Source organism: Spermophilus citellus (assembly GCF_964194105.1).
Source record: "Spermophilus citellus genome assembly, chromosome: 19".
In the NCBI taxonomy this organism is placed as follows: domain Eukaryota; kingdom Metazoa; phylum Chordata; class Mammalia; order Rodentia; family Sciuridae; genus Spermophilus; species Spermophilus citellus.
Window position 1 is genome coordinate 18,834,333 of NC_138201.1, and position 13,843 is coordinate 18,848,175.

The following is a 13,843-nucleotide window of genomic DNA, read 5'->3' on the forward strand; positions in this document are numbered from 1 at the left end:
GTAAAGTTTCTAAGCTGGAAACCTTGAATTGAAATGTAAAAGATTAGATACTATTAAGTTCCTCTGTTACACCCAGATTCCTGAGATAGTTAAGACAACGCCCTACTGGCCATTCAGCCTAGGGCCCTGTGCAGTTTGTCACAGGGCCCGAACCAATCGGTTTGAATGTGTACCCAGTTTAGAAGTGACCAATCACCCCTGCCCAGCCTGTTCCCGCCAATAAATGGACTAATCATGTCTCAGAGTTGTGTTCAATTTTCCCGCGCCTCATGATGATTTGTTCTGATGTATGCAAAGCCCCCCCCCCTCTCCAAAAAGTGTACTTAAGCTCTGCTTGACCTCTGCTCTGGGCTCTGGGCTCTGGGCTCTGGGCTGCTCTCCCTTCTTGAGTGAGCACAGAGTCCCAGCGCGCTGGACCGGATCCAATAAATCCCCCTTGCCATTGCATGAAGCTAGTCTCGTGGTCTCTTTCTCCGACGTTTCGCCGGACAAAAGGAAAAGAAGAAACCTGCAGCCCAACCCTGCCATTCTGGCCTCCTTCTTGCCTGGAGCGGATATCACCCCTGTCACTTAGAAAGAAGGCTCTCTGGGCTCAGGCTGGGGAGAGCGAGACTGACGGACGCCCTGTCCAATCAGAAGCCCCTGTGCTGAGCGCTGACCAATCCTGAGAGCAGCCAGCGAGCAGGGGGCGGGCTTCCGCGCGGAAGTGGGGATTTATTTCTCGGCTCCCCGGTTCCACTCAGCTTTCTGCAGCTGGACTCCAGGCTTCGCTCCTGCCCGGACCCCGGGTGGCCCCGCCATGCAGGGGCCGAAGCTCCCCAGGGCAGGCTTGGCCGCCGGGCACCAGGAGACGGTGAGTGTGCGGTGGCCCCTGGCGCCTGGACCGGGAGGCTCGGAGGGAGGGGCCGCGTCTGGCGGGACTGTCCGGCGCTCTCTGCGGCCCAGGCCTGCGCCCCTCGGGCACAGCGCCCCGCAGTCCCCCTGGCCAGCCGGGCGGGGAGCGTGACAGTGGCCGAGACCCTCGGCCTCCCCTTCCCCGGGCGCAGCCTCAGCCCCGGCTCGGGTTTTCCGCGGCCGGCAGCGCGGTGCCCGGCGTCTTCCGGGCTGTGGTGATTGACAGGTGGCAGCGCTGGAAAGATCCAGTCTCCCAGCCGCGCGGTGGCGCTCAGCTGGCGTCCCCCAGGCTGGGGCGGGGGCGCTGGCGGCCTCAGCAAGTTGGCGAGCCACTTGGAGACTCAGGGAGACCCTGCCTGGAAATGAAATGCAAAATAGGGCTGGGGGTGGGGCTCAGGGGTCCAGGGCCCCCGAGTTCAATGCCAGGTACCCCCCCCCCCCCAAAAAAAATCCAATCTCCAAACCCCGTTTTCCTGCAGGAGAGGAGAACAGGGACCTCGCTGATTCCTGAGCTAGTTTTGGAATTTATTGTTTTGTGTTTTGTTTTGTAGTTGACAGAAGGTGCTTTACCACTCGGCCATGTCCCTGGTAGTTTTTAGTTTTTATTTCTGAGCGCGGGTCTAGCCAAGTTGCTGAGGGTGGCCTGGTTAGGTTTGGATTGATAATGACTTTTCCGTTGCAATTAAGTGTGTGATTTTTACATCCACGTGGGCTCGTGGGTGGACTCTGTTCACGCACGACTTGATTCCTTGATGACAATTGTAACAGTACAGCTTCCCAATCCACATATTACATAATAACTTCTTTTTTTTTCTCTTATAATTCAAAAGTTTCTTGGTTAAGTTTACATATATTTAACTTTGTGGATGAATTTTAGGACTGGGTGCTTCCATTAAGAGTAAAGCATGCTGGATTGTTTATTAGTGCATCAGAGTTACACATAATACCACCTGCATATGGCACCCTGTAAAACTGACCCATGGTATTTCATACTATTTTTAAGCTGTTGTACCATGACTAGTAATGTATCATCCTGGTCCTATGAACTGTTTGCAGCAAGTCCCTGCGGTGGGGGACTCTCGTGTGTCTTTAATAGCAAAACAGTTCCCACAAATAGTTAAGAAGCAGTTAAACTCCTTGAGTTTATTAGAATTCTTTTGTTTCCTATCTTCATTGATGTATTTCATTTTCTCTCTGATAGGGTTTTAGTTTACATTTCTCAGGTTTCTAAAGTTGTTGGATTCTTTTTATTCTTCTTATTATTGAACACACGGGTATCTCCTGTGCAAATTGGCAGCTCAAGTCTCCTCCCTGAATTTCTTCTGTGGTGGATTTCAGAGTGTCATGACCGTGAGTATCACCAGTCCGTGGGCCCTTTTCCAACCCGAGGGGGCTGGGATCTGCAGGGGTCTCAGGTTTGTCTTCCCCCTGAGCTTTACTTTATTTTGGGGGGGCGCATGGGGGACATAGTGGATTGAATGCAGAGGTCCTTTCCCACTGAGCTACATCCTTTGTACTTTTTATCATTTATCTGGAGACAGAGCTGAGAGACTGAGTCTGGCCTTGAACTTGGGCCCCAGCCTCCCGAGTGGCTGGGATTACAGATGAGGCCCTCCTGCCTGGGTCCCCCTGAATGTTCTAAATGTCAGGGAAGCAAAGTGTCAGATCCAGAACCCCGTCTCCCAGACGAAAGCTGTACACCTGTATCCATGAATTCCTCAAATTCAAGTCCCCTGTCCCCATTTCCAGGAAATATATTTGTGTGAGTTTGTGTGTGTGTTTGTGTGTGTGTACTCTCCCTTTCTCTCCCAGGCCAGACACCTTGTCAGAATGTCTTTGGGCTGAGTGTCCCCCCTCTGGACTGCATGTCCCAGGGGTCTCATGCCCTCTGTGATATTTTCCTGGTCCTGGTTTGGTTCTGCCTGACACGAGGATCCCACACCTGGCTCATCTGAGGTCTCTTGAGCATCTGGTAAATCTCAGCCACCTGTTGACCTATGAGCAGGTGCATTTAGGGGAAGTAGTTTCTCAGGGGAGTAGGTGATGGCCCTGTGGCTGGGAGGAGTCTCCTTATCCAGAAGCCACTTCAGATGTTCCCTCGTCCTGGCTCCTGTGGATCCTGGAACAGCGATGGGCGTGCAGCCATTTATGAACACACTGGTTCAAGTTCCTTTGGAAATGCGTCCAGAGTGGTTGTTACTCTGTTAGCTTTTAAAGAACTCCATGCTATGTTTAAAAGTGTCTGAACTAAGCTTATATTCTAGCCCCGTGTGAGCGGGTCTTTCTCCATGTCCATGTCATTGGAGGACTGGTTCCTTCACCTGTTTGATAGGAGCCCTCCCCACAGCTGGACCCAGGCTGCTGTAGCTCTCCTACTTGGCTGGGGACTGAATTCCTGATGCAATTGGTTAGGACCCAGGCTGCCTGTGCTCACTGCAGGAAGGTGGTGTGAGCCTATTCTAGAAAGAAACAGGGAGCAGGGGTTTTGACCCCTTTTGCTTCACTCCTGGGGGGGGATTGTAGTTCCAGGGAAGTACTCACACAGCAATGTGAAGCCCCTCCTTGCTGATCCAGGGGGATTTGCACATGCACAGTTGCCGTTGCTCCCAGAGCTTGGTGGGTTAGGATGGAGTCCATGAGATGGGAAAAATGTTGGGACTCTGAGTGCCTGGACATGCTCCTTCCAGAAAGAACTGGTCAGGCCTGGAGTTATTACTGAGGTAGGGGGGAGAGGGCTCAGGCAGGGCTGCTGCGTGGACTGCATTTGTCCTGTCTACCCTCAGGGACTGGCTAGAGAGGAGCTCGACTGTTGGCAACCACAGTTTGCAGATCATGCTGCAAATCCCTTCTAGGGATGAACTGGGACCCTTGATCTCACTCCCCTTCTGCCCTGGTCCCATGGATAAAGCTCATGGCCCTCCACAGCCATAGAAAACCACCCCTTTTCTCTTGTCCTGATACTTGTGTTTATCCAGCTCACTCTTCAATGAGCAGAACACAAATTGCGTTTCCAGCGACAAGTCATTTAGTGTCCCATGTGCTTCATTTGTGGCCCCAATCAGTCTTCCTCTACTCTGGGTGACACTGGATGGGGGTATTCTGTCCCAATTATGTAGCACATCGCTCAAGGCAGGACTAATGCCCAAGTGTCCCCCAACTTTGCCTGTCCTTCGGACAGTAGAGATTTTCTCAGTGGTCCAATGCATAGGTCTCTCAGTCCATTATAACTTTATTAAAACAGAAGTAGGTGCTTATTGGGTGTATCCATGTGTGGAGAGAATCCAGGAGCCTCCTATTCTGGTGTAGTTTTGAAACATCATCCTCCTCTATTTGCTTCTTCAGGGTGCTGGAGTATAATCCAGTACCACGCACGTCCTGCCCCCAAGCCCTACCAGTGCTCTGCGCCTCCAGTTCCCACACCTCCCTTCACGTTGGGTTGTCTTGTTCATCCACATCAAATCCTCTGCTGGAGATGGCTGCATTTATCTAGGCCTTTTCATTGCACTTCATAATAATAATGACATTTACATACATGCGGAGTCATCTATGAAATTTCTGCATTGTGATTTTCTTGGTCCTCAATTTACTGCAATATGATAATTTTATAACATGCATTAGTGCCTGGTAATGATAGCTCCTGCTTTTGCTCTTAGAGTTCAGAATTCCTGGATAATTTCATATCGATTCAACCTTCCAGGAGAATTTTCAAACTGTTTGCATTGGTCCCTTCTTCACTGAAAAGGAAATCATGGTGACATTTTGATGGGGTGTTATCCTAGATGAACCTGAGGGACGCAGCCGTCTTTATAAGGAGGAATTTTATCTTTCAGTCTCTTGTGTGCTGATCTGTATCTGCATTTCTTCAAATTCTGCAGATGTACTATTTAAGTGTGCTTATATGTGAAATGTGACATTTATATGACATCGATATAAAACTGACAGTGTTTCATAGTATTTGTCAAACTGTATGTAATATGGCAAAGAAAATGTGGCTGATTGTCAGAAATGGTTATTTTCCATATTCTTATTTATCTATTCCCAAAATGGACATCCTCTGTCACCAGGCCCTGGGTCTCGGCTCTGGAGGAGCGTGCTGTGTCCCCATATGAACAGGTGCTGTAGGGTCCACACCTGTTTCTGGGGGCCTTCATGATAACCCCACATGTTCTTCAGCACTGTCTCAATTTGTGTACAATGTGACTTTATGGTACAGTCCCTCCTTTCTAAGGACGTTGATTGCTTTGTGATGAAGGGACGTTTAGATACCTGCTGTTTGAAGGGGCTGTTCACGGCTCTTGCCTGCGTTTCTCTTGCAGTCTCTGTTCTACTGTCTTCTGAGTTGGGTTCAAGGTGAGGCAATTGTCTTCTTTCATCTGTCACTTCTCCTTGTTCTCTTTAATGGAGTCATTTGACGAATAGAATCTTTGTTTTCAATACAATTTATAAATTCAAAACTATTTTTCCCCTGTAATTTTGGGGGAAAAAATGACTATTTTTCTCTTCTTGTTTTGCTTTTGTGAAACAGGGGATTGGAACCAGGGTGTCCTATTACTGCACGATACCCTCAGCCCTTTTAAAATTTTTATTTAAAAGATTTGAATTTTTAAATTTTGTCTTGATTTTTTTAAAATTACTGCTACCTAATTTTTTTTTTTTAATTTAGGCAGGTTTCACCCCGTTGCTGGGGTCAGCTTAACAATTGTGGTCCCCCTGCCTCAGCCTCCAGACCACTGGGTATGTCAGGTGTGTAGCACCACACGCATCCTGTCTCACAATTTCTCTTTCTTTCTTTCTCTTTCTTTCTTTCTCTTTCTGTCTTTCTCTCTTTCTGTGTCTGTCTGTGTCTGTGTCTCTGTCCCTCTTTTCTCTCTCTCTCTCCCTCCTCCCCTCTGTCTCTCCGTCTCTCTCTCCCTCTGTCTCTGTCTCTCTTGATATTTTTTAGGTAATGATTTTTTTTAAGTTTTTTATATATTGTTTTTATTATTTTTTTAAATACATGACAACAGAGGAATGCATGATAATCCTTATTACACACAGAGCACAATTTTTCATATCTCTGTATATAAAGTATTGTAAAGGTCGGGCGGGCGTCAGAGGAAGAGACCACCCAGAGACTGTCTCATGCAACAGCAAAGGGTTTCTTGGGGATCCAGCATGCTGGGGCTCAGAGCTCACTTTAATAGAGCAGAGAGAGCCCCGGGAACAGCTTGAGCAGAGCTTATGTACTTTCCTTGGAGAGGGCAGGGAGGGAAGTTCATTGACGCTCAGGGCGAGTGGGCGGTTTGCGTGCAACCGGGTGAGGGAGTCCATTCTGCAGTTTGGCAGCTGGGGACAGCACATTCTGGGAACAAGATGAGCAAACAGTTCTCAAGATTTCAACAGTGTTTTGTTCAGCATACAGAAAATCAGGGAGTGACAAGTACCTATTTTATTAACCTTTCATTATGTTCACATCAATTTATGCCATTATACAGGTACTGTTTTGCATTTCAATTCTTAATACACATATAGATCAATTTTTGTATCGCTGTATATAATGTATGTTGACACCCAATTCAAGTCTTCATACATGTACTTTGGTTGATGATGTCCATCACATTCCATGACCCTTGCTAATGCCCTGCCCCTCCCTTTCCCTCCCTCCCCTCTTCCCTACCTAGAGTTCATCTATTCCTCTCATGCTCCCCCTCCCTACCCTACTATAGTCAGCCTCCTTATATCAGAAAGCATTCGGCATTTGTTTTTTTCGGGGGGATTGGCTAACTTCACTTAGCATTATCTTCCCCAACGCCATCCATTTACCCGCAAATGCCATGATTTTGTTCTTTTTTAATGCTGAGTAATATTCCATTGTGTATATATGCCACATTTTCTTTATCCTCTCATCCACTGAAGGGCATCTAAGTTGGCTCCACAGTTTGGCTATTGTGAATTGTGCTGCTAAAAACACTGTGGCTGTGTCACTGTAGTGTGCTGTTTTTAAGTCCTTTGGGTATAGACTAGGGAGTGGGATAGCTGGGTCAAATGGTGGTTCCATTCGAAGTCACTTTGTCAATTTTTTTTTATTGGTTGTTCAAAACATTACATAGTTCTTGATATATCATATTTCACACTTTGATTCAAGTGGGTTATGAACTCCCATTTTTACCCCGTATACAGATTGCAGAATCACATCAGTTACACTTCCATTGATTTACATATTGCCATATTAGTGTCTGTTGTATTCTGCTGCCTTTTCTATCCTCTACTATCCCCCCTCCCCTCCCCTCCCCTCCCCTCTTCTCTCTCTACCCCCTCTACTGTAATTCATTTCTCCCCCTTGTATTCTTTTTCCCTTTCCCCTCACTTCCTCTTGTATGTAATTTTGTATAACCCTGAGGGTCTCCTTCCATTTCCAAGCAATTTCCCTTCTCTCTCCCTTTCCCTCCCACCTCTCATCCCTGTTTAATGTTAATCTTCTTCTCATGCTCTTCTTCCCTACTCTGTTCTTAGTTGCTCTCATTATATCAAAGAAGACATTTGGCATCTCTCATTATATCAAAGAAGACATTTGGCATTTGTTTTTTAGGGATTGGCTAGCTTCACTTAGCATAATCTGCTCTAATGCCATCCATTTCCCTCCAAATTCTATAATTTTGTCATTTTTTAATGCAGAGTAATACTCCATTGTGTATAAATGCCACATTTTTTTTTATCCATTCGTCTATTGAAGGGCATCTAGGTTGCTTCCACAGTCTTGCTATTGTGAATTGTGCTGCTATGAACATCGATGTGGCAGTGTCCCTGTAGCATGCTGTTTTTAGGTCTTTAGGGAATAGACCCAGAAGGGGAATAGCTGGATCAAATGGTGGTTCCATTCCCAGCTTTCCAAGAAATCTCCATACTGCTTTCCAAATTGGTTGCACCAATTTGCAGTCCCACCAGCAGTGTACAAGTGTACCCTTTTCCCCACTTCTTTGCCAGCACTTGTTGTTGTTTGACTTCATAGTGGCTGCCAATCTTACTGGAGTGAGATGGTATCTTAGGGTGGTTTTGATTTGCATTTCTCTGACTGCTAGCGATGGTGAGCATTTTTTCATGTACTTGTTGATTGATTGTATGTCCTCCTCTGAGAAGTGTCTGTTCAGGTCCTTGGCCCATCTGTTGATTGGGTTATTTGTTATCTTATTGTCTAATTTTTTGAGTTCTTTATATACTCTGGATATTAGGGCTCTATCTGAAGTGTGAGGGGTAAAAATTTGTTCCCATGATGTAGGCTCCCTATTTACCTCTCATTGTTTCTTTTGCTGAGAAAAAACTTTTTAGTTTGAGCAAGTCCCATTTGTTGATTCTAGATATTAATTCTCGTTCTATGGGTGTCCTATTGAGGAATTTGGAGCCCGACCCCACAATATGTAGATCGGAGCCAACTTTTTCTTCTATCAGATGCCTTGTCTCTGGTTTGATATCAAGCTCCTTGATCCATTTTGAGTTAACTTTTGTGCATGGCGAGAGAAAGGGATTCAGTTTCATTTTGTTGCATATGGATTTCCAGTTTTCCCAGCACCATTTGTTGAAGATGCTATCCTTCCTCCATTGCATGCTTTTAGCCCCTTTATCAAATATAAGATAGTTGTAGTTTTGTGGATTGGTTTCTGTGTCCTCTATTCTGTACCATTGGTCCACCCACCTGTTTTGGTACCAGTACCATGCTGTTTTTGTTACTATTGCTCTGTAGTATAGTTTGAAGTCTGGTATCGCTATACCTCCAGATTCACACATCCTGCTTAGCATTGTTTTTGCTGTTCTGGGTCTTTTATTTTTCCATATGAATTTCATGATTGCTTTCTCTATTTCTACAAGAAATACCATTGGGATTTTGATTGGCATTGCATTAAACCTATAGAGAACTTTTGGTAATATCGCCATTTTGATGATGTTAGTTCTGCCTATCCATGAACAGGGTATATTTTTCCATCTTCTAAGATCTTCTTCTACTTCTCTCTTTAGGGTTCTGTAGTTTTCATTGTATAAGTCTTTTACCTCTTTTGTTAGGTTGATTCCCAAGTATTTTATTATTTTTGAGGATATTGTGAATGGAGTGGTTGTCCTCATTTCCATTTCAGAGGGTTTGTCGCTAATATACAGGAATGCCTTTGATTTATGTGTGTTGATTTTATATCCTGCCACTTTGCTGAATTCATTTATTAGCTCTAATAGTTTCTTTGTAGACCCTTTTGGGTCTGCTAGGTATAGAATCATGTCATCTGCAAATAGTGATAATTTAAGTTCTTCTTTTCCTCTTTCGTCTGTCTAATTGCTCTGGTCAGTGTTTCGAGAACTATGTTGAACAGAAGTGGTGAGAGAGGGCATCCCTTTCTTGTTCCAGATTTTAGAGGGAATGCCTTCAATTTTTCTCCATTCAGAATGATGCTAGCCTGGGGCTTAGCGTAGATTGCTTTTACAATGTTGAGGTATGTTCCTGTTATCCCTATTTTTTTGAGAGTTTTGAACAAAAAGGGATGCTGTACTTTGTCGAATGCTTTTTCCGCATCTATCAAGATGATCATATGGTTCTTATTTTTAAGTCTATTGATGTGGTGGATAACATTTATTGATTTCTGTATATTGAACCAGCCTTGCATCCCAGGGATGAATCCTACTTGATCATGGTGTATAATTTTTTTGATATGTTTTTGAATCCGATTTGCCAGAATTTTATTGAGGATTTTTGCATCTAGGTTCATTAGAGATATTGGTCTGTAGTTTTCTTTCTTTGAAGTGTCTTTGTCTGGTTTAGGAATCAGGGTGATGTTGGCCTCATAGAATGAATTTGGAAGTTCTCCCTCTTTTTCTATTTCCTGAAATAGCTTGAAAAGTATTGGTATTAGTTCCTCTTTAAAGGTTTTGTAAAACTCTGCAGTATATCCATCCGGTCCTGGGCTTTTCTTAGTTGGTAGTCTTTTGATGGTTTCTTCTATTTCCTCTATTGTTATTGGTCTGTTTAGGCTGTCTATATCTTCCTGACTCAATCTGGGCAGATCATATGACTTAAGAAATTTATCGATGCCTTCACTATCTTCTATTTTATTGGAGTATAAGGATTCAAAATAATTTCTGATTATCTTCTGTATTTCTGAAGTGTCTGTTGTGATATTGCCTTTTTCATCCCGTATGCTAGTAATTTGAGTTCTCTCTCTTCTTCTCTTCATTAGCATGGCTAAGGGTCTGTCGATCTTATTTATTTTTTCAAAGAACCAACTTTTAGTTTTATCAATTTTTTCAATTGTTTCTTTTGTTTTGATTTCATTAATTTCAGCTCTGATTTTAATTATTTCTTGCCTTCTACTACTTTTGCTGTTATTTTGCTCTTCTTTTTCTAGGATTTTGAGATGAAGTATGAGATCATTTATTTGTTGGTTTTTTCTTTTTTTAAGGAATGAACTCCATGCAATGAATTTTCCTCTTAGAACTGCTTTCAATGTGTGCCATAGATTCTGTGTTTTCATTTATCTCTAAGAATTTTTTAATTTCCTCCTTAATGTCTTCTATAACCCATTGATCATTCAGTAAGCTATTGTTCATTCTCCAAGTGATGCATGATTTTTCCTTCCTTCTTTTATCGTTGATTTTTCAGTTTCATTCCATTATGGTCAGATAAGATGCATGGTATTATCTCTACTCCTTTATATTGTCTAAGAGTTGCCCTGTGACATAATATATGATCTATTTTTGAGAAGGATCCATGTGCTGCTGAGAAGAAAGTGTAACTGCTTGATGTTGGGTGGTATATTCTATATATGTCAATTAAGTCTAGGTTGTTAATTGTGTTATTGAGTTCTATAGTTTCCTTATTCAACTTTTGTTTGGAAGATCTGTCCAGTGGTGAGAGAGGTGTGTTGAAGTCTCGCATGATTATTGTATAGTGGTCTATTAGACTCTTCAACTTGAGAAGAGTTTGCTTGATGAACATAGCTGCACCATTGTTTGGGGCATATATATTTATGATTGTTATGTCTTGTTGGTGTATGGTTCCCTTGAGCAGTATGCAGTGTCCCTCTTTATCCCTTTTGATTAACTTTGGCTTGAAATCTATTTTATTTGATATGAGTATGGACACTCCTGCTTGTTTCCGAAGTCCATATGAGTGATATGATTTTTCCCAACCTTTCACCTTCAGTCTGTGTATGTCTTTTCCTATCAAATGCGTCTCCTGTAGGCAGCATATTGTTGGGTCATGTTTTGTGATCCATTCTACTAGCCTGTGTCTCTTAATTGGTGAGTTTAAGCCATTAACATTTAGGGTTATTATTGAGATATGGGTTATCCTTCCAGCCATATTTGTTTATTTATGTTACTGAATATGGTTTGTTTTCCTCTTTGATTATTTCCCCCCCTTTACTGTCCTTCCTCCCACTGTTGGTTTTCATTGTTATTTTCCATTTCCTCTTCCTGTAATGTTTTGTTGAGGATTTTTTGGAGAGATGGTTTTCTAGCTGCAAATTCTTTTAACTTTTGTTTATTGTGGAAGGTTTTAATTTCATCTTCCATCTTGAAGCTTAATTTTGCTGGATACACAATTCTTGGTTGGAACCCATTTTCTTTCAGTGTTTGAAATATGTTATTCCAGGATCTTCTAGCTTTCAAAGTCTGTGTTGAGAGATCAGCTGTTATCCTGATTGGTTTACCCTAAATGTAATCTGCTTCCTTTCTCTTGTAGCTTTTAAAATTCTCTCCTTATTCTGTATGTTGGGCATCTTCATTATAATGTGTCTAGGTGTGGATCTCTTATGATTTTGCACATTCGGCGTCCTGTAGGCTTCTACGATTTGGGATTCTGTCTCGTTCTTCAAGTCTGGGAAGTTTTCTCGAATTATTTCATTGAATAGATTTCTCATTCCTTTGGTTTGGAGCTCTGTGTCTTCCTGTATCCCAATGACTCTTAAGTTTGGTCTTTTAATGTTATCCCATATTTCTTGGATGTTCTGCTCATGGTTTCTTAACAGTCTTGCTGAGCTGTCTATGTTCTTTTCAAGTTGAAATACTTTGTCTTCATTGTCTGATGTTCTATCTTCTAAGTGTTCTATTCTGCTGGTAGTATTCTCAATTGAGTTTTTAAGTTGGTTTATTGCTTCCTGCCTTTCTAGGATTTCTGTTTGTTTGTTTTTTATAACCTCTATCTCCCTGTATAGTTGATCTTTTGCTTCCTGGATTTGTTTATGTATTTCATTGTTGAAGAGATCTTTCATTGTCTGATTTTGCTGTCTAGTGTCTTCCTTGAGACTCCAGATCATCTGAAGCATGTATCTCCTGAATTCTTTATCTGACATTCCATCTGCTGCAGATATTACCTCTTCTAACGTTGAGTTGACCTGCATTGCTTGTGGTCCTTTCTTTCCTTATCTCTTCATACTGTTTGCGTTTCTTTCTGCTTACTGAGACTGTTGTGTTGTTGAATTTTCCCCCTATATATTTGTATTACTCTTGTATAGTTGCAAAGTCTCCCGCGCAGGCGCGGGCAGGGGCTCTGCTCCTCCTCCAATTGGGGCACTGTGCCTACCACATCGGCAGGCCGCTGGGCCTGTTCTGCTGGTTGGTAGCAGGTGCGCCTACCTTGCAGGCTCGTGGGGCGGCTCTGCCACTCCCAGGTTGCTGGGCCTGACCTGCTGGTGGGTTGCAGGTCCGGCTACCTTGCAGGCGCGGGGGAGGGCGCACACCTATTTATATTTAGACAGTTATGAAATGGAGGACGTAATGCTTGGGATGAAAGTTTGGGGGAAGGGGAAGGTAGGTGCTCTTGAAAAGAAAGAACGAGAGGGAGATAGATAGCATAGAGGAGAATGGAAAGAGCAGTAAAACTTGGAAGGGGAGAGAGAGAGGGAAAAGGGAGAGAAAAAATTAAAATGAAATAGGAAATAAAATTAGGTCTTAGAGATCCATTTTCTTCTCTTCCAGTAGGCAAAGCTGTGCCCTCTGGGCTGAGTTTTGACCTCAATGTGTCAACAGCAATCCCTGTAAGGCCGTTCCTGGGAGTCTCTCAATCCTGTTGGTCCAGAGCCATTGCACTTCTATGGCCCCTCCTCCCCTTCCTCCTGCCAGCCAGCCAGGTCCTGCTCACCGGAGGCAGTTCCCCAAGGATTTGGTTACACTTTCAGCCCCACCGAGTGCTCTATTTCCCTAACTACTGAGCACTCTCGCTGTCATTCATCTAAGCCCCAGTGCTGTGGAGCTGTGGTCTGGGAGTCAATTGTTTAATTTTTCCGGACCCCTTTGGTGGGCACACCTTCGGAATCTGGCAGCTAAGACCATTGGTGTCGCTGCTGCTGGTAATAGGAGTTGGGGGTCAAGGATCCCCTCTACTTCCCTCAGCCCCTACAGTCACAACCACACTGCTGGAGGTAGGAGGAGTTGAGGGTCTGGAGTGTCCTCTGTTTCCCTCCACCCCTACAGTCACACCCTCTCAGTTCGCGGTTGGGGGAGTTGGAGGTGGGGAGTCTTCTCTGCTTCCCTCTGCCCCTACAGTCACACCCTCGTCACTGGCAGTAGGGGGAGTTGGGGCTCGAGAGTCCTTTGGCCCTTACGGTCTCGCCCACGGAGAGATTTTGAAGGTTCCCGGTTGTTTGTATCTGGTGTTGGTGGGAGTCACACAGCTGCTAAAGGAGATTCCGCTGGGAAGGAATCTCTTTGGCCAAACTTTGGTGACTTCCCCTCTCTGCTATGGTGGACCGCTGGCTCCTTGCCGGAGTGTCCGAAGGGAGGGGTTGAACTGGCTTGTCTCTGGTCTGAGACAATCTCTGGTTTTAGTTCCCAGTTCACTATTTCTTAAAGGGTTGGTTAGATTCCCTTCACGCTGTCTCGGGGGTGGGGGAGCCATTCGCTGGGTGGGCGGGGCTGTTAGTAGAGCCGGGAGGGCACGGGCTGTCTGCTGGGCCAGGCAGGGACACTTCTCGCTGCGCCGGGCCGCCGGGGG

At 44.3% G+C, this 13,843-nt stretch overlaps 1 long non-coding RNA gene across 1 annotated transcript in view; it reads left to right on the forward strand.

Moving 5' to 3' along the window:
* Positions 1-760: 760 nt before the first annotated feature.
* The window catches only part of LOC308638627, a 47,281-nt gene continuing 34,198 nt past the window's right edge, over positions 761-13,843 (forward strand). Inside the window, exon 1 of the long non-coding RNA XR_014019891.1 lies at positions 761-853. This is a non-coding gene — a long non-coding RNA (uncharacterized lncRNA). The remainder of the gene's footprint in view (positions 854-13,843) is intronic.